The sequence below is a fragment of the Rhincodon typus genome, unplaced genomic scaffold (genome assembly GCF_021869965.1).
Source record: "Rhincodon typus isolate 14 unplaced genomic scaffold, sRhiTyp1.1 hic_rhity00000328, whole genome shotgun sequence".
NCBI lineage: Eukaryota > Metazoa > Chordata > Chondrichthyes > Orectolobiformes > Rhincodontidae > Rhincodon > Rhincodon typus.
Genome location: NW_025965966.1, coordinates 1 through 18,900, shown reverse-complemented (window position 1 = coordinate 18,900; position 18,900 = coordinate 1). Strand labels below are relative to the sequence as shown.

Here is an 18,900-nt window from a genome sequence, read left to right as displayed (position 1 = left end):
TATTGAATGGCGAAGCAGACCCGAAGCGTTGAATGCTCCTATATTCTAGGTTCCAATGTTTCGATGTAACACCAAGCTCTAAGACATGGATTGAACTCCTTGACTTTATTTACCCAGTTCCATTTTCCCTATCTATAGTATTTAATTCAGATAAATGCGAGGTGTTACATTTTAGTTAGGCAGGACTTACACAGTTAATGGTAGGGCTCTGGGGAGTGGTGTCCAACAGAAAGATCTCGGGTGCAGGTACAGGGTTTCTTGAAAGTGGAGTCACAGGTATTCAGGGTGATGAAGAAAGCACGTGGCACACTTGCCTTCATCGGTCAGAGCATTGACTACAGGAATTGGGACATAATGATACAGCTGTACAGGACTTTGGTGAGGCCACATTTGGAATACCGTGTACAATTCTGTTCACGCTGCTACAGAAAAGTTGTTCTGAAACAGGGAAGGGTGCCAAAAACATTTACAAGGATGTTACCGAGACTGGAAAGTTTGAATTATAACGAGAGGCTGGATAGGCTGGGATTTTTATTTCTGACACATAGGATGCTGAAGGGTGACCTCAGAGAGGTTTATAAAATCCTGAGGGGAATACATAAGGTGATAAAACCAAGGGCTTTTCCCCAGGGTAGGGGTGTCTAAAACTAAAGGGCATAGGATAAGCTGAGAGAGGAAAGGTACCTGAGGGGAAACATTTTCACACAGAGGATGGTGCACGTATGGAATGAGCTGCTAGAGGAAATGGTAGAGGCAGGTACCAATGACAACATTCAAAAGAAGTTGCCAAATGCAGGCAAATGGGACTTTTTGGGAAACCTGTTCAGCATGGACGAGTTGGGCTGAAGGGCCTGTTCCCATGCTGGATACCTCTATGACTCTAATATCCAAGGCTGTGTCACCTTAATCCAAAGTGTGGTCTTCAAGGACGAAGCACCAACTTTGAGCTGATCGCACCAGCAGTGGTCCCTGAGCCGATGGATCAGTTACTCTTTGGGAGAGAGTCCTTGTGAACTCACCAATGACTGTGATCTCTATGTCTTCACTGTGCAGAGGGCCTGTCACCTCATTTCTCACCGAGCAATGGTAAATCCCTTTGTCCTTTCTGCTGATGGCTTCAATGTTGTAAAAAAGCTCGGTACTGTTGGAAAGCTCCCAGGACAGTTCCACACTTGAGCTCTTGTAGAATTGGTAATAAATCGGCAGAGAACCATTGGAGACTGAACAGATTAAGGATCCCACATCTCCTTTGCTTAGCTCCTTTCCGGATTGAATTATTAGTTCCGGCTTTGACACTGGAATTCCTGCAAATATAAACAAATGTTAGGTCCCTTTGCTTGGCAGAGTTAATTGCAAACTCAACTATGAACTTTATCACAATCACATCCATTCTCATATTCATTTTTGTATGTTCAGTCATTGGATGCGTGTCACTGGGTAGTCCAGCGTTTATTGCCCATCCCTAATTGTATGGAGGGCAGTTTCGGGCTGTGGGCTCATAGTCTAAAGGAGGCAGGATAGGACTGAGATGGGGACAAATGTCTTCACTGGGAGAGTGGAAACCCTGTAGAATTCTCTGTCACAGAAAGTGGTTGGGCCGAGAACATTGTGTGCTGTTCAGGAAGGAGTTGGACAGAGTTCGCATGGGCCAAGGGGACAGTGTGGGGCAGTGAACTGTGTCAGATGATCATTCATGATCCCATTGAACGGGCGGAGCAGGCTGGAAGAGCCGAATGGTCGACTCCCATGAAATAATTTCCATAATTTTCTGGGGAAGTGAATTCCACAGGCTTCCCAATCTCTAGGTGAAAACATTTCTCCTCATATCAGTCCTAAATGGGCTACCCATTACCCTGTGCTGTTTGTCTCTAGTGCTCTATGGCTGTGAGTTGTGGAGAGTGATGATAATTTGACACTATTTTGAATCCTTCACAGTTTAAAGAAAGGAACAATAATAAATAGTACTCACGTCTGATGGACAAATGGAGCTGATTACTGTGTTTCCACACCTTACTGCCCGTGACTTCGCAATGGTAAGTACCCGAGTCGGCCGGACGAGCTGACCCAGAGATGTAATCGCTGTGGTCGGACGGAGACTGGAGAGGGATCCCATTTCTGTCAAAGCCGTACCGCAAGGAAGCTTTGGAGAGATTCTCTTCAACCGAGCACACCAGCTTAAACCATTGGCCATCAACTAGCTGTCCCTCAGGATGCACCTTCAACTTAGGGACAGCAAACGCCTCTGGAAAGCAGAAGGACATGTTTCCGTTTCAGCTATAGAGTGTTTGGGCTTGTGAAAGCTCAGTGATCAGAATGAGAGCGAGAAAATCCTGAGACAGGGTCAGCATGGGAGACTCCTAACAATCCTTCAACGCCAGTCAAGGCTGTTAGCATCGTGTCAGCTTTGGTGATGACCGCGATCGCATTTGAAATGAAAACGCGCAACCACAGTGAGAGTGTTGTGTCTGGTTCGCACATTCTGTACATTTTTGGAGGCATGTGTTAGCACTGGGAGAGGGTGCAGAGGCAGATTTATCAGGAGACTGCCTTGGGGCTGGAAAGTTTCAGTGATGGAGAGAGATTGAACAGATTGGGGTTGTCTTCCTTCGAGCAGGGGAGATTGAGAGAGGGGAACATGATTGAGATGTAGAAAATGATGAGGGGCATAGATAGGGTAGACAGGAAGAAACTTTTCCCCTTTGGTGGAGGGATCAATGAACCGGGTGGTGCGTGTATAGATGAAAGTTGAGGGGCAGGAGGTTTAGAGGGGATGTGAGGAAAAACATTTTCACTCACAGGATCTGGAACTCTCTGCCTGTAAAAGTGGGAGAGGCAGAAATCCTCATCACATTGAAGATGTGTTTAAATGCGCCCTCACGATGCCAAGGCTATGGGACCCAGTGCTGGGGAAATAGGGATTAGAGAATAGTGAGGTGGCTGTTTCTGTCTCAATAGGTCGAAAAGCCTTTAATTTATGTTGTGGACTTGCAATAATGACAGATAATTACGTGTAACGGAAAGGTGAACATTGTCGCTCCGCTTCCTCAGGCCATAATTCGTCTCGATCGCTTCGCAGGTGTAATTCCCAGAAAAGTTTACAGCCGCTGCGTTGATGGTGTATACACCACCATCATCCGGCGCTGTCTCCAGGGGGCTGCCGTCTCTGTAAAATGTGTAGCGAAGCCGGATGGAGGGCCGCGCTGTCTGATCAATGCACCTCAACGTGACCTGGAGCCGCCGGCTCCACCCTCAGTACGGGCTTGTCAAAGCGTTCTGGAATGTAACACACAATCGGGGCTCATCAATCAACTGTTATAATCACAGGGCGAAAGATGCAGCGGTGATGAGGGGCAAAGAAGATGAGCATTTAGTGACAAAGGATGGGGTAGAGAGCGAAACTTTATCTTTCTCTTGCTTTCCAAGTTTCAAATTTCGTTTCAATGCCACTAGATTCACAGAATCATAGAGTCATAAAGCACGGAAACAGGCCATTCAGCCCAACTCGTCAATGACGACCCAAACTGAACTCGTCCCATTTGCCTGTGGTTGGCCATTATCCCTCTAAACCTTTTCTCTCCATGTACCTGTCCAAATATCTTAAATGTTGTAATTGAACAAGCCTCCTACACTTCCTTTGGCAGTTCGTTCCATAAATGCACCACTCTCTGTGTGAAAATGTTGTCCTTCAGGTCCTTTTTAAATCTTTCCCCTCTCACCTCAAATCTAAGCCCTTTAGTTTTGGACTCCTCTACCCTGGGGAAAAGGCCTCGGCCATTCACCTTATCTCTGCCCCTCATGACTTTATAAACCTCTTTAAGTTCACCCCTCAGCCTCCAACACTCTAGCCTGTTCTGCCTCTCCCTTTCACGCAAAAGCCTTTCAGTCTTCTGGAATCCTGGGATGGGTACAGCATAAGTGTTTGTCCTCTGTCGGAACTTATCCTTTGCTCTCTCTCTTTCTCTGTGAGCTTGCCTTTATCTCTGTCTTCAGAAAATCTGCCAGTATAAGTGGCGAACTAAGTGAACATTATCAATCACTCCCAGGATTATCAAAGGGGTAGGGACAGTATGGTTTATACTTCAATTACACACAGCACCATCGGGATTCCATCGGCAGTAACTGTGTATCGAATCAGTCACCTTATTAAGAAGGGATATAAATTCATTGTGAGAGGTTCAGATTGTTTTTAACAGATTGTAAAATGTAGGAGCGGAAGTAGGCCATTCTGCCCATTGAGTCTGCAGCCCTTTTCAATGAGATTGTAGCTGATCCGATCAACATTAATACCATTTTCCTGCTTTTTATTCCCCATAATCTCCCTGATTAAACAGCTCTCTCTCTCTCTCAACCTTGAATATTCTCAACAACCCAGCCACGACAACCCTCTATGGTAAGGAATTTCACAGATTCACTCCTCTCTGAGAGAAGAAATTCCTCCTCACGTCTGTCTTCAATGGGTGATATCCCCTTGTTCTTAGATGATGTCCCTCTGGTCCCAGGCTCTCCCACACAAGGGGAAACAAACTCTCTCTGCATCTCCCCTGTCAGGTCCCTCCAAATATCATCAATAAGGTCGCCCCTCGTTCTTCTAAACTACGTGGACAGGCCCAACCTACTCAAACTCTCCCTCATCAGACAGTCCCACCATATGCACAATCAGCCAACTGAAACTCCCTGGACTGCTTCCAACGCCCAGTCTATCTTTCTTCAGATACGGGGCCCCAAAATTATTCACAGTATCCCCATGGTCTGACTCGTGTCTTGTAGAGTATTAGCAAAACCTCTTGAATTTTATACTCCATTCGCTTCAAAGTAAAGGCCCTTTGCCTTCCAACCACCCATTGTACTTGGATGCTAACTTTATGTGATTCACAGACGCGTACTCCCTAATCCCTCTGTTCTGTAACATTTTGCAGTCTTTCTCAATTTAAATAATATTCAACTCTTCTATTCTTTCTGCAAAATTGCAAAATCTCACATTCCCCCATATTGTATTCCATCTGCGAGACTTCTGCACTTTTCCTTATAACCCATCTGTATCCACTATAAGCTCTTTGTGAAATTCTCACCAACTGCCTTGCTAACTATTTCCATGTCTTTCACAATTGTGGTGACAGTCCAGTCTATTGACGGGCTCAGACTCAGGAGGAGTGGGCTGACTTGTGAAGAGAAGATGGAAAGGCTGTAGACATGATGAAGGTTAGCTAACAGGACAAGGGGATCTTGATCATTGGGACCAACAGGCAGATGGAGTGCAATTTGGATAAATCTGAGGTGTTGCATTTTGGAAAAACAAACAAGGGCAGGACTTATACAGTTAATGGTAGGGCCCTGGTAGTATTGTCAAACTGAGAGACCGAGTGGTGAGGGCGCATAGTTCCTTGAAACCTGTGTCACAAGTAGACAGAGTGGGAAAGAAGGCGTTTGGCACGCTTTCCTTCATTGCTCAGACCATTGAGTATAGGAGTTGGGACATCATGTTGTGGATGTACAGGAGGTGGGTAAGCCACTTTTGGAGTACTGCATGGAATTCTGGTGACACTACTATTAGGAGGATGTTATTAAGCTAGAAATGTGGCAAAAAACAAAATTCACAAGAATGTTGCTGAGACCCAAAGAAGAGGCTGGGACTTTCTTCCCCTAGAGTGTCGGAGGTGGAGGGGTGACCTTATCGAAGTTTATAAAATCATGAGATCCATAGATAAGATGAATAGCCAAGGTCTTTTCCCAAGGTTGGGGGGAGTCTGAAACTTAGAGGGCATAGTTTTAAAATGAGAGGGGAAAGATTTAAAAGGGACCTGAGGGTCAACATTTTCACACGGAGGGTGGTGCGTATGAGGAGTGAGCTGCCAGAGGAAGTGGTAGAAGTAGATACAACATTTACAAGACACTTGGACAGGTCTATGCATAGGAAAGGTTCAGAGGGATATCAGCCGAACGCAGGCAAATGAGACTACTTCAGTTTAAGGAACCTGGTCAGCTTGGACAAGTTGGGCAGTAGGGTCTGTTTCAGTATTGTATGATTCCATGACTCTATTTGGCAATGATATATTGTGACCCTTGACATGGGTCACACCATCATATTGCAATTTCCCCAGATTCCACGAGACGCTAAAGATTGTCTTATGAAGGGAGACTGAACAAGTTGCACAGAGTTTAGCAGGATGACAGGCTGTTTGGTGGCTAGCTCAGTTGGCTGGATGGCTAGTCTGTCTTACAGATGATGTCTACGGTTTGGGTTCAATTCCCACACCAGCTGAGGTGAACATGGAGGATTTTACATCTCCAACTCTCCCCTCACCTGAGGCGTGGTGACCCTCAGATTAAAACACCACCCAGTCCCCTTTCTCCCTAATGAGAGAGTGGGACCGAAGTGACTTTAGTCATAAGATGTTAAAGGAACATTAACAACGTAGATGGAGATAGGATGTTTCCTCATGTGGAACAAACTAGAATGAGAGGTCACTCTTTCAGGAGAAGAGGGTGGGGCAGATTGAAAGCAGAGATGAGGATGAATGGATTCTGCCAAAGGTACGCGGGTGGGGATAGGTGGAGAGCGAATGAGTTTGGGTTGTTTTCTTTGGAGCTGAGGTGGGTGGGGGGGGGACCTGGTAGAGGTGTGTAGGATTATGAGGGGCATGGACTGTGGGAGTGGGAAGCAGCTGTTATCCTTAGATGAAGGGTCAAGAACAAAAGGGGCACCATTTTAAAGTGAAAGGCAGGAGGTTTAGAGCGTGATTTGAGGATTGTTTCACCCAGAGGGTGGTGGGGATCCGGATGCACTGCCAGGGAGAGAAGTTGAGGCGGGAAACCACACAACTTTTACAAGGTGTTTGGATGAGTACTTGAAGTGTCATAAAATTCAAGGCTATGCAGAAAATTGGGATTGATGTAGCCTTGGCAGCACAGACATGATGTGCCAAAGGGCCTCTTCCGTACTGGATGATTCAGAATGTCTCCAGTCTTTAAATTGAGAGAAATGTGCAGATTGTCTCCCACAGATTGTAACATCAAGTACGTACCTCGAACTTGAACTTTAACACTTCTGGATTCCGACCGACCAATTTAGCATTTGTACCATCCACTGTCATCAGTGCTGTTTACTTTAATGTTATGTGAAGACTCACGTTTTGTGAGCTTCATTGAATGGATCCCTTTGCCATTTCGATAAAAGGCAAAGTCCTTCTTCCACCGATTATTGTACTTGTATCGACAATTCAGTTTCAGTATCTCTCCTTCCAAAGGTGAAATTGGGACAACATGGAAAGCCACATTTTTATCTAAATCGAAAGCAAAGGTGCATCATTACAGCTTATGATAGGCTTTTGTTACATTGGAAACTGCTCCTGAAACATTCATGATCACTCATACTTTTTTTCCAAACAGATTATCAAGCTCGGCCTACCTATCCCCAGTATTTTGTACAATCCAGTCAGGACAACTACTGTCAGTTTTCTTTTCTACTTAGTTGGAGTGTTATAAACAGTTTTGGTCCCATGACCTGAGGAGGGGTCATATGGCTGTAAGAAACAGAAACAGGAGTATGCCATTTGGTCATTGAGTCCCCTCCACCTTTCAATGAGATTAGACTTCAAGACCATAAGAGCAGAATTAAGCCATTCAGCCTGTTGGGTCTGCTCCTCCACTTAATGAGATCACGGCTGATCAGATCATTGTCAACTCCACTTTCCTGTCTTTTCCCCCCCATAAACCTCGATTCCCCCTTCCTGATTAAAAATCTCAGTAATTTAGCCTCAAATATACTCAACAGCCCAGCTTTGACAGCCCTCTGTAATAAAGAATCCCACAGATTTGCTTCCCTCAGAGAGAAGAAATTCCTGCTTGTCTCTGTCTTCAGTGGGCGACTCCCTCACCTTACTCCGAGATGATGGTTTTCTGTTTCTAGTCTCTCCCACACAAGGGAAAACAACCTCTCTCCGCATCTCCCCTGTCAAGTCCCTCTAAAATTCTTCAATAAGGTGGCCTCGCATTCTTTTGATCTCCAATAAGTACAGGCCCAACCGACTCAAGCTGTCCTCATAAGAAATTATTAACTCCCACTTCAGGTGCCTAACCTTACATAAGTGACTGATTGAATGAAACTGAAGTTTCAGCAGTGAATCATGTTGAAACATGCGTCTTTGGGTAAAAATTGGTTTGGACGTGAAGAAAATATTGTGTGCAGTCCTGGTCGCCACACGACCTGAAGGGTGTGGAGGCTTTGGAGATGGTATTGAAATGGTTCACCAAGATGGTACCTGGTTCGGAGGGTATTAACTATGAGGAGATATTGGATAAACTCAGTCTGATTTTGCTTGAATGTTGAAAGGAAAGGGATGACCTGATAAAAATTTACAAAATGATGAGAGGCATGGATAGAAAGGATAGTTAGAGTCTTTTTCCCAGGGTCGGAATGTCAATTACTCAAAGACATAGGTTTAAAGAAAAAAGAGGATAATTTAAAGGAGATGTGAGAGCCACATTTTTTTTTTTGCAGAGGGTGATATGTGCCTGGAATATGCTGCCAGAGGTGGTGGTGAAGGTGGATACAATAGCAATGTTTAAGGTGCATCTTGACAGATAAATGACCAGGCAGGGAATATAGGGACATGAACAGCCTAGAGGCAAAATGGTTTCAGTCCAGAAAGGCATCATGTGTTAGCGCAGTTTTGGTGGGCTGAAGGGCATGTCCTGTACTGTACTGTTCTTTGAACGCTATGCACTCCACTTCCATGTAAAGTTTTCTATGTAAATAAAAGTCAAAGTTCACAGACCAGTGACGACAACTTCAACAGGTTCATTCTTTTGCCGTGGGAAGTATACCACACAGTGATAAGACCCACCAATTTCACTGGTCGCGAGTGTTTCATAAACATTAGTCTGTGTATAAGTGAAATACTGTCCATTTTTGTACCAAGAAACAGCTTGTGTGTTTTTTTTTTGTCCCACATTGAAATTTTAAAGTCTCTCCTTCTTTTACGAACCCACTTGTGGGATATACAGAAAGCACAAGCCTTCCAGATGCTGAAGAAAGAGAGAGAAGCAGGAAGGTTGAGGGTCCAATCACTGCATTTTTTTGACCTCACACTGCTATACACGCAATGTACAGTTCAGCCTCAGTGTCCTAGCACACAGAGCTCCAGTTTGAGTTGGCTACTGACCGAATGGCACTCTCAAGACAAAAAGTTCTGAATTTGATGAATGTTTTGGGCACCCAACCCTGGATTGCTTGATATCATCTGTGTGAGCCCAACCATTTAGTCAGCTTCTTTATTTTTCAAAGGACCAATCGCTGACAGGTGACAGTAGATCTACTGTGCAGAAGAGTTAACTGCACAGATTATGTTTAGCCTGAATAGAGTCAGCTTGATTACAATGTGAAAACATTCCTACGATACTCAACACTTCGATCAAGTCTCTCCTCAACCTGTGCACCTCAAAGGAGAAAGCTCGCAATATTATTTTTCTGTATTTTCCAGATCTCCCCCATCCAACGCAAAGTGTTACTTAATTAACCAGGCAATGGCCATATCCAATAAGAGAGAATCGAACCATAATCTCTTGATGTTCATTGGTGTTACCCTCAGTGAAACCCCTCCACAATCAGTATCCTAAGGGTTACCATTGAGAATCTAACAATCACACTTTGATCTTCAGCAGTGTTACCATCACTGAATCTCCTCACTACCAACATCCTGGGGGTTACTATTGACCAGAAACTCAATTGGATTTGCCATGTCCATACAGCAATGACAAGAGAAGGTCGGAGACTGGGATCCTGTAGCAACTAACTTACCTCCTGAGTTCCCCAAAGTCAGCTCACCATCGAAAGGCAGAAGTCAGGAGTGTATTGGAATACTCCCCACCAGGCTGGATGAGTGTGGTTCCAACAACACTCAAAAAGCTCAACACCATCCAGCGGCAATGCAGCCCCCGCTTGATTGGCAGCACATTCATAAACATCCACTCCTTCTACCACTGATGCTCAACAGCAGCAGTGTGTACTATCTACAAGATGCACTGCATAAACTCACCAAAAACTCTCAGACAGCACCTTCCAAACGCAACAGCACTTCCATCTAGAAGGATAAGGGCAGCAGATATATGGCAACACCACCGCCTGCAAGTTCCCTCTGAGCCACTCACCATTCCGACTTGGAAGTATATCAGCCGTTCCATCATTGTCACTGGATCAGAATCCTGGAATTCGCTCCCTGAGGGCATTGTCGGTCTACCTACAGCATGTTGACTAGAGCCGCTCAAGAAGGCAGCTCATTATCACCTTCTCAAAGGAGACAACTAGGGATTGAAGCAATAAATACTGGACCCAGCCAGTGACGCCCAAGTCTTCCGAGTGAAGTAAATTTAATGAGTCATGTGCCTGCCCATTATAGTCTGTTCACATTCCTCTCTGTTATTCTCCTTCACATTCCTTCTTGCTTGTTCCATTTCCAAGTGTTATAATCTCTTATTATGGAACTGAAGCCAAGAACTGAAGTTAATGCCCATTAATATTTATCATAACGATTATCACAGCTAGTTCTGATGTGTATGAGGCACCATTTAATAATGATGTCCTGTCAAAAACAGACAGAACCATGCATTTTCCACATTCTTGTTCTCAACTACATTGTGTGTACGGTCACTGCCATTATCTGTTAGTGCCATAATCTTGAATTTTGCTGCTGGATTTGTAACGTGGGATTTTATCTTTAACTTCCAAAATATTTTTAACTAAATGAACTGTAACAATTCCATTAAAGCCTTCATTTTTCTGCCTGACCAATCTTGTCTAACAGTTCAGCCATCACTGACACTGCCGTCCTACTCGTATTTAAGACCATAAGACCATGATAATAGAGGTAGGCCATTCAGCCCCTCAATCCTGCTCTGCCATCCAATAGGATTGTGGATGATCTGATATTCCCCACATCCACTTTTCTGCCTTTTCCCTGGAATCCATGATTGCCCGATTGATCAATAATCAGTCAAACTTAAATATACACAAGGAGTCTGCACCCCAACATAGTTCTTTGTGGCTAGGATTTCCAAAGACTCACAAGCCTCTGAGAGAAGAAATACCTCTTCATCTCAGTCTTCAACTGTGCCCCTTTATTCTGAAACTATTCTGGTCTTGGACTCTCCCATGAGGGGGAAACATCACCTGTCAAGCCCTGATATGTTTCAATGAGATCATTTCTCATTCTTCTAAACTCCAGTGAGTAAAGTCCCAACATGTTTAACCTTTGCTTATAAGACAATCCCTCCATCCCGGGAATCATTGTAGTGATCCCTGTCTGGACTGCCACCAATGAAATGATATCTTTGCTCAAATAAGGGGAGCAAAATTGTTCACAAAGCTCCAGAAGTGGTCTCCCCAGCTCCTTGTAGAGTTGGAGTAAGACTTCCCTCCTCATATATTTCAACTCCCTTGAAATAAGGCCAATATTCCCTTTGCCCTTCCTGATTACCTGCTGCCCCTCCCCACAAAGGTGCTAACTTTCTGTGTTCCATGCACAAGTCGCCCCCAAGTTCCTTCATGTCGCAGCTTTCTGCAGTTTCTCTCTATTTAAATAATACTCTTCTTCTGTTCCACCCTCCAAAATGATCACAATTCTGTTTTCAAAAACAGCCTGTTTTAAATCTCATGCTCATTAGAAGTATTGTGGTGGTGTAAAATTCTGGTACAGAGTTACTGAATGGCCTCTGCCCAATGTGACTAAGTCAATGAAAATGGTCATTAGTCCTGATTTTAACTGGTGATGTTTCCGCGTGGGAGAAGAGTTGAAAATGATTTCAGTGTCTGATCTTTGAGAGAATTTCCCTAACACCGGACCGGAAAGCCTCGGATCAAGTCCCATTTGACGCATGTTTGGAAAAGGTCGCTTAAAAGATGTGTTCAGCAAGACTTCAGATTTCCAAATGATTATCCAAGAAATTTGCAGTTCCCTCTTACCTTGGGTGTTCCCACGGACAACAAGATTCACTGGAAAACAGAAGGGAATTGAAATACAAATGTCATTATTGTGGCAGTGTCCTGGAAACTACAAAACAAAGACAATGTCAAAGCAATGAAAATAGAGAAACAGCACATGCCCTGTCTTTTACTCCATGGGAACTGTTGACTGTTCTGTCCCATTGAAATGGAGCAGAAATATGAATTGATATGAATTGCATGATGACCCCATTGGTTTCTCACTCTTGTCTTGTTCCACCTTCAACTTTTGCTTTGTACCTTTCTGTCTTTGCTTTGTCCCCTCAGTTTCCCCTCCTGTTTTACCTTTGCTTAGGTTCCCATTTCCTGTGCCAGTCTTCTTAAACAAGTAAAGGACTCTGTAAATCTTTATTTTTAGAAAATAAAGTACCTTTAGGAAGATAATTGCAAAAGGAATTATGTTCACACAACTTTGTGTTTCTTGTCTTGGAGAGATTCGTAGAAACCTTCAAAGTTAACCAAGACTCACCAATGAGCTCCTACACTGATGGCTCCAGTTCAGAGACAAGAGGCTACAGTTACAACAGAGCTCCTCTCAGAACATCACTGAATAGTTTTGAGATGCTTAAGCACCTCTTGTTGCATGTAAAGTCAATTCACAAGAGAGCTAGGACCATCTTCAATCTCAATTCAGAGCCAAAGAGGTCTGTAGCACAGGGAAAGGCCCATTGGCCCATCATGTCCATACCAGTCAAAAGCAATGATCTCAGTATTTTCTAATCCCATTTTCCCACGAATTGACATTGTAAGTCCACCTCTAAATCCTTCTTCAATGTGATGAGGGTTTCTGTCTCTCCCACCCTTACAGGCAGTGAGTTCCAGATTCCCCGCCACTCTCTGGGTAAAAAAGATTTACCTCACATTTCCTCTTAACCTCCTGCCCCTTACCTTCAATCTATATCTCACATCCTGATCATTGATCCCTCCCTCAAGGGGAAACGTTTCTTCCTGTCTTCCCTGTCTGTGCCCCTCATCATTTTATACATCTCAATCATGTACCCCCTCTGTCAATCTCCTTTGCTTGAGTGAAAACAACCCCAGTCTTTCCAATCTCTCTTCATTACTGAAACGGTCCAGCCCCCAAGGCAACATCATGGTAAATCTCCTAATGCTGATGAAAAGTGATGGTATTTCCACTCACTGCTCAGTGAGATATTTGGCCTCAAATTGTTGGAGATTGCACTTCCCTTTGCGGGATTCTGAAATTCGACTGATCCATCCATGGCTTAACATTTTCAGATCTCAGTGCCCATGTGTGCATCACTTGCATTCTTTTCTGAGAAGATCGAATAATATTGCATAAAGTGGAAGAGTAACCTGAAATATTTGTTTTTTTTTTCTCTCTCTCTCTTGAGAAATGCTATCATACAGGTTCCCAACTCTTTTCAGTCCAGATTTCTGCCAAGTTTGGTTTTTATGTTGGCCATAGTAATTTTCCCTCGCTTTCTGGAAACTGCGAAGGAAATGTGGTGTTATCCACTGCAGAATTTAATCTCATGTGACCAGGGAACAGGGCAGATTTGTCAGGGACAAAGTTCGTCTGTAATACACACTTACAGAGGATCAGACACACGGAGATCTGCAATATTTCTGATGTAGTTTTGCAGCACATCAGTCCAATTCAGTGTGACCTGGTGCCCACAACATTGAGGCCTTCTTTGTATCACATTTACCTGTAACAGAAGACAATAAGTTCAGAAACAGCAAAAGGAGGCTGTTCTCTCCATCCTCTGTGAGAAGTTCCAATTAATTAGTTCCACTCACAGGAACAGGAGTAGGTCATTCAGCCCTTCCAGCCTGTTCCACCATTCAATGGCTGATCTGTGGCCTAGCTCCACATGCCTGCATTTGGCCCTTATCCCCTTCATATCATTGCTGAACAAATATTGATCCATTGCAGATTGAAAACTAACAACTGATCCAGCATCCACTGCCATCTTTGAGAGTCAGTTCCAAATCTCTCCCACCCTTTGTGGATACAAGTGCTTCCAAAATTCTCTCTTGAACAGTTTGGGCTAAATATCAGACTGCATCCTCCCCATTTCTCGAATCCCTGACCAGTGGAAATAGTTTATCTTTATCCAGCCTATCATTTCCTGTCAATATGTTTGATCAGATCAACCTTAACCTTCTAAATTCTGGAGACAACAGGCTTAATTTGTGTAAATTCTGCTCATAACAACCTCTGAAGTCCAGGTATCATTCTTGTGAACCTACGTTGTACTCTTCCCAAGGCCCATCTATCCGTTTTAAGGTGTGATGCCCAGACCTGCTCCAAGTGGGGTCTAACCAGGGTTTTGTAGAACTGCAGCATTACTTTGCGTCCTTATACTCCAGTCCTCTGGATATAAAGACAAGCTGTACTGAACATTAGTCAGCCCGATTTGGAATACTGGGGACAGTTCTGGTAGCCACGCTACAAAGACGATGTGGAGACTTTGAAACAGTTACAGAAATGGTTTAACAGGATGGTACCTGGTTCAAAGGGCATTAACTGTGAGGAGAGATGAGACAAATTCAATTTGTTTTCACTTGAAAGTTGGAGGATGAGGAGCAACTTGATAAAAGTTTACAAGCTTTTGAGAGGCACAGATGGAATGGCACTGCCAGAGGTAGGGCAAATACAACAGCATCATTTAACAGACATCTTGACAGATACATGACCAGGCAGGGAATATAGGAACATGAACAGCCTAGACGCAAAATGATTTCAGTTTAGAAAGGGATCATGTGTTGGTGCAGTCTTGGTGGGTTCCTGTTCTTTGCCTTTTTCTTTGTGTCATTCTATTTGCTTGTTTGATTATTTTCTGTACCTGTTTATGATGTTGTAAAAATCAATGCACTCAGTCCGCACCAAAAGTCTCTTTGGACATTCACTGTGTTTAACTTCATTCCATCTAGAAAGCACCCTAATCTATCTTCAGTTGGTCCCAAATGAATAACCTCACACTGATAGTTTAGAATGGCATCATGGGTCAACGCAGATATAGCGGGTCAAAGGTCTTGTTCCTGTCTGTACTGTTCAATGTTCTACCATAATAAACCATGGGACGATTCTACCCTCATGGAACGCAGCCACAAATCCCAATTCCAATCCCTGGTGTGGATGCAGGTCATCCTCAACCCTGGGCTGTCAGAGAAGAAGCAGAATCTGGACTGAGAAATGTGATCAATTAATACCAATTTGACGCACAAAACTGGCACTGAGTTTGGGACAGCAGTGCTCCTGTTAGAAAAGAAAAACAAAAGAATTACTGGAGAAGCACAGCAGGTCTGGCAACATCTGTGGAGAGAGAGAGAGAGGTAACATCACAGGTTATAAACACAGAAAGTGCTGGAGAAGCTCAGCAGGTCTAGCAGCATTTGTGGAGAGACAGAAACAGATATGGGTGGAATGCAGGCAAAAGGGACTGGTTTATTTCAGGAAACATGGTCGACATGGACGAGTTGGGCCGAAGGGCCTGTTTCCGTGATGAATGACTCTATGACTTCAGTCCGTGTCGCTGCCCAGAATCAGTCTCTTACCTGGTCACTGGGAATTTCGTATTCGACGCAGATTGAGGCAATGTGTTAGTGCCTTGCCCGGAGTGTTTGCTGCTTACAAGACTGGAGAGAAAACGTATCCAGCGCCTGCCTGACTGCCAGCTTCGAGACAAAGAGGGAGAGAGGGAGAGAGACAGGAAACCTCCCCCGATTCATGGCACACCCCCACCTCGAAAGCCCACAGAAGGAAATCCCACATCAGCCCTGCCAGGTGTTTATCAGAGTTCAGCAGCCAGCGCCGAGACTGAATAGACCTCTGCAGCTGTCATGATGATGATATATTGTCATGTCTCTTTCTGCCGTTAAACCAGCAACATTTGTGACTAAAACAGAAATCACTGGAGAAAGTGAAAGCAAAGTAAATTTCGCACCCCTCCAGGACACAATTACTCTCCATTCCCCCGACCTTAATACCCATCCGTTTTATATCCGCAGTCCCCTTTGGCCACAATTAACACCGCCTTGGTTCTATGCACCGTCACTGATCTGGTCCACCCATCCCTCCTCTGTCGAAACTATTACAAACCCTATCTTTCCCACCTCTTTCAGTTCTGAAGCGTCATTGAACATTAAGTCTTTCAACAGATGCTGCCAGACCCACTGAGTTTCTCCAGCGCTTTCTGTATTCATAATCTATAAGATTTTTTTCTCTCTCTCCCCTCACTTCTGCTTTTGTTTATTCTACTCCCCATGCTCATACTCGTGATTCAGAAAGGAACACTGCAGGATTGCCAGTTTGCATGGAAAGAGTTTTTGGACACGCAGCCTGAAAGTGTTGATCTGATATTTCCAGTGTTCAGCAATTCCACACTGTGCCACTGCCCATTTTTTTTTTCCCCGGCACAGGTTTATTTTTTTTTAATTGTTCAGGCAATCAGTGCTGGCACAGGACCAGGAATGCGATGATCTGAATCATAGCATTCATTAACACAAAAACTATGGGGGATGCTGGAGATCTGAGACAAAAACAGAAAGCAATGTGGAACTCAGCAGGTCTGGCAGCATCTGTGGACAGAGAGAGAGAGAGAGGGTGAATCAGAGTTAATGTTACAGGTTACAAACTCAGAAATAAGTAAGTGTGACAAATCTTCTCTGAACTGTTTCCAATGCATTAACACCGTTCATTAAGGATAGGAAGCGGTACTGTATAGTACTGCAGATGTGGAAACACCAATCGCCCATATAACTCCCGACTCTTGCATTCAATTCCCCTCACAATGCACCAGAACATCCTATGATCATTCCTGATTGCTTGCTGTAGCTGCGCACCAACCTGCCATCCTTACAGAACTGACCGCCTGTAATCTGCTGATTTTCCCACTGGCATGCTTTCAGAAAGTTGAGTGTGTTTGTTCTTTGATACTGAAAAAGAAAAGGGAACTGCAGCAACAGAGGGAACAGTTGCGTTGTTATTGCGATTAGCAGTTTTTACTCAATGTGCTCGTCAGTCACCTCCCCTTGGGGACAAATGAAAGCGGCACGAGTGATGGCACCACTTTGAGCAGAGGATGCTGTGGGGCAAGAGGTTTCCAATCTGAAAAGGTCATGCTCAGTGGAGCTCAGAGGCTGAGAAGGTGATTGAGGAAGGGAATTTGTGTGTCAGAATGAAAGTGTAGCTGAAAGTGCTGACGGATGGATGCTCATGTACAAGGTACAAAATAGACTGGAGGCTTGGCTGCTCATCGTGTTTGATGTATGAGTGCAAAGCAATGTAGAAACACAGGTCCGCTCAAGTTCCTTGTTCAGGAGATAAGACTGAAACACCCTCATTGTTCTGGATATTGGCAACTAAGTTCAACAGAATGAATAACACATCCGTTGAAAATAGAAAGGCAACTTATTATCTCAATGGAGAGAAACTACAGAGTGCTTCAATGCAGAGGGATCTGGGCGTCCTTGTGCATGACTCTCGGAAAGCTAGAGCAATAATTCTATGAAAGCCAGCATCCCATCTTCGTGTCACCCTTTATTTCCATGTGCATAATACATGACACTGTCCAAGCTGGCTCAAAGCTGACTCCTAGAGAGAACAGACCCCTTGACACTCTGGTTTATATCTGTCAGCCAGAGCTCCCTTATTGACCCAGATTAACAGCGCCAATCAGGGAAATCATATTTCTATGAGGTCCACCTGGCTGACCTTGTTTCAATCTCTACATCTCTCCCCTTCTAAGCCCTAGGACATAGGCTAGTTCTTTTTTCTGTAGCTTCCCCGGGACACTCTCCCACTAGGTCTGGTTGCTCTGACTCATCCTTGGATACTGACAGCATGTGCCAGACCGTGGCCCGACTCTTACACCCAGATTGTCTCAGAAGAAATTCATCTTCTTCAGGCGGTAATAGCATTGAGGCTGTGACATCTGTCGTGTCCATCTCATCCTGAGAGGTTTTCCCGACCCTAGGCAGAAGTAGACTGACGGATTCAGACAGCCTTGCTGCTTGTTCTGAAGCTGTGTATGTTTTGTTCCTGCCCAATTTGTGAGATTGCAGCTTTCATGTAGTCCACGTGCTGTTCAGGAATGCATCTCCTACCCAAAATTGGTACATCACAGGACGTGACCTCGCATCGACCATGCCTCTTACCCATGGAGGGCTATTCCCATAGATTCAGCACCAAACTTCATCCCCTGAAGTAAACTGTATCTCTCACCTTGAGGAGCCTTGTGTCCAGCAGCGGTGTTCCTGATGCTGTTTCACCTTCTCCTTCAGGTTCGGGAATATCAGGTTTAACCTGGTATAGTGGTTTCTCCTGATTAGCAACTCTGCTGGAGCTGTCCCTGGAGTGATATGAGAGGTGGCACTATAATCGAACAGGAACAGGGACAGGTAATGATCAAAGGGAAGCTGTAGGATGTTTCTTTAAGCTTTCTGACAATGTTTGAACTGCAGTTCCCACCAGATCATTGGACGATGGATGGTAAGGAGCTGTCCTTACCTGCCAAATGCCATTTGACCTCAGGAAATTGTTCTGATTGGAACATGGGTCAGATGGATCTCTTTGAGAATGAGAGCTTTGATTCGCCCAGGTTACCAACTCCTATCAGGGAGCCCTGGCTGGCAGACATAAACAGGAGTCCCAGAGATTCTCCTCATTCTAGGGACTGGCTCAGAGCTAGCTGGTCAGAGTCGATGTACTGTGCACGTGCAAAATAACAGAAGAATCGGTGAAGGGTGATCAGCCTCTGTGGAGTTACTTCAGAAATACTCAAATTCCTTGCTTTAATTGATGGCCCATTGTCTGTGACAAACACCTCCAGGAGTCTGTGTGTTACAAAAGATGCTCACAACTTTTCAATTGTCGTTCTGTGTTTGATGAATGAAGTCTATGCACGTCCAGCCATTCTGAATGGGCATCCACAAGG

At 44.4% G+C, this 18,900-nt stretch overlaps 1 pseudogene; it reads right to left on the bottom strand.

Moving 5' to 3' along the window:
- Positions 1-903: 903 nt before the first annotated feature.
- Positions 904-18,338, bottom strand: LOC125488311 (annotated as a pseudogene).
- Positions 18,339-18,900: the final 562 nt, after the last annotated feature.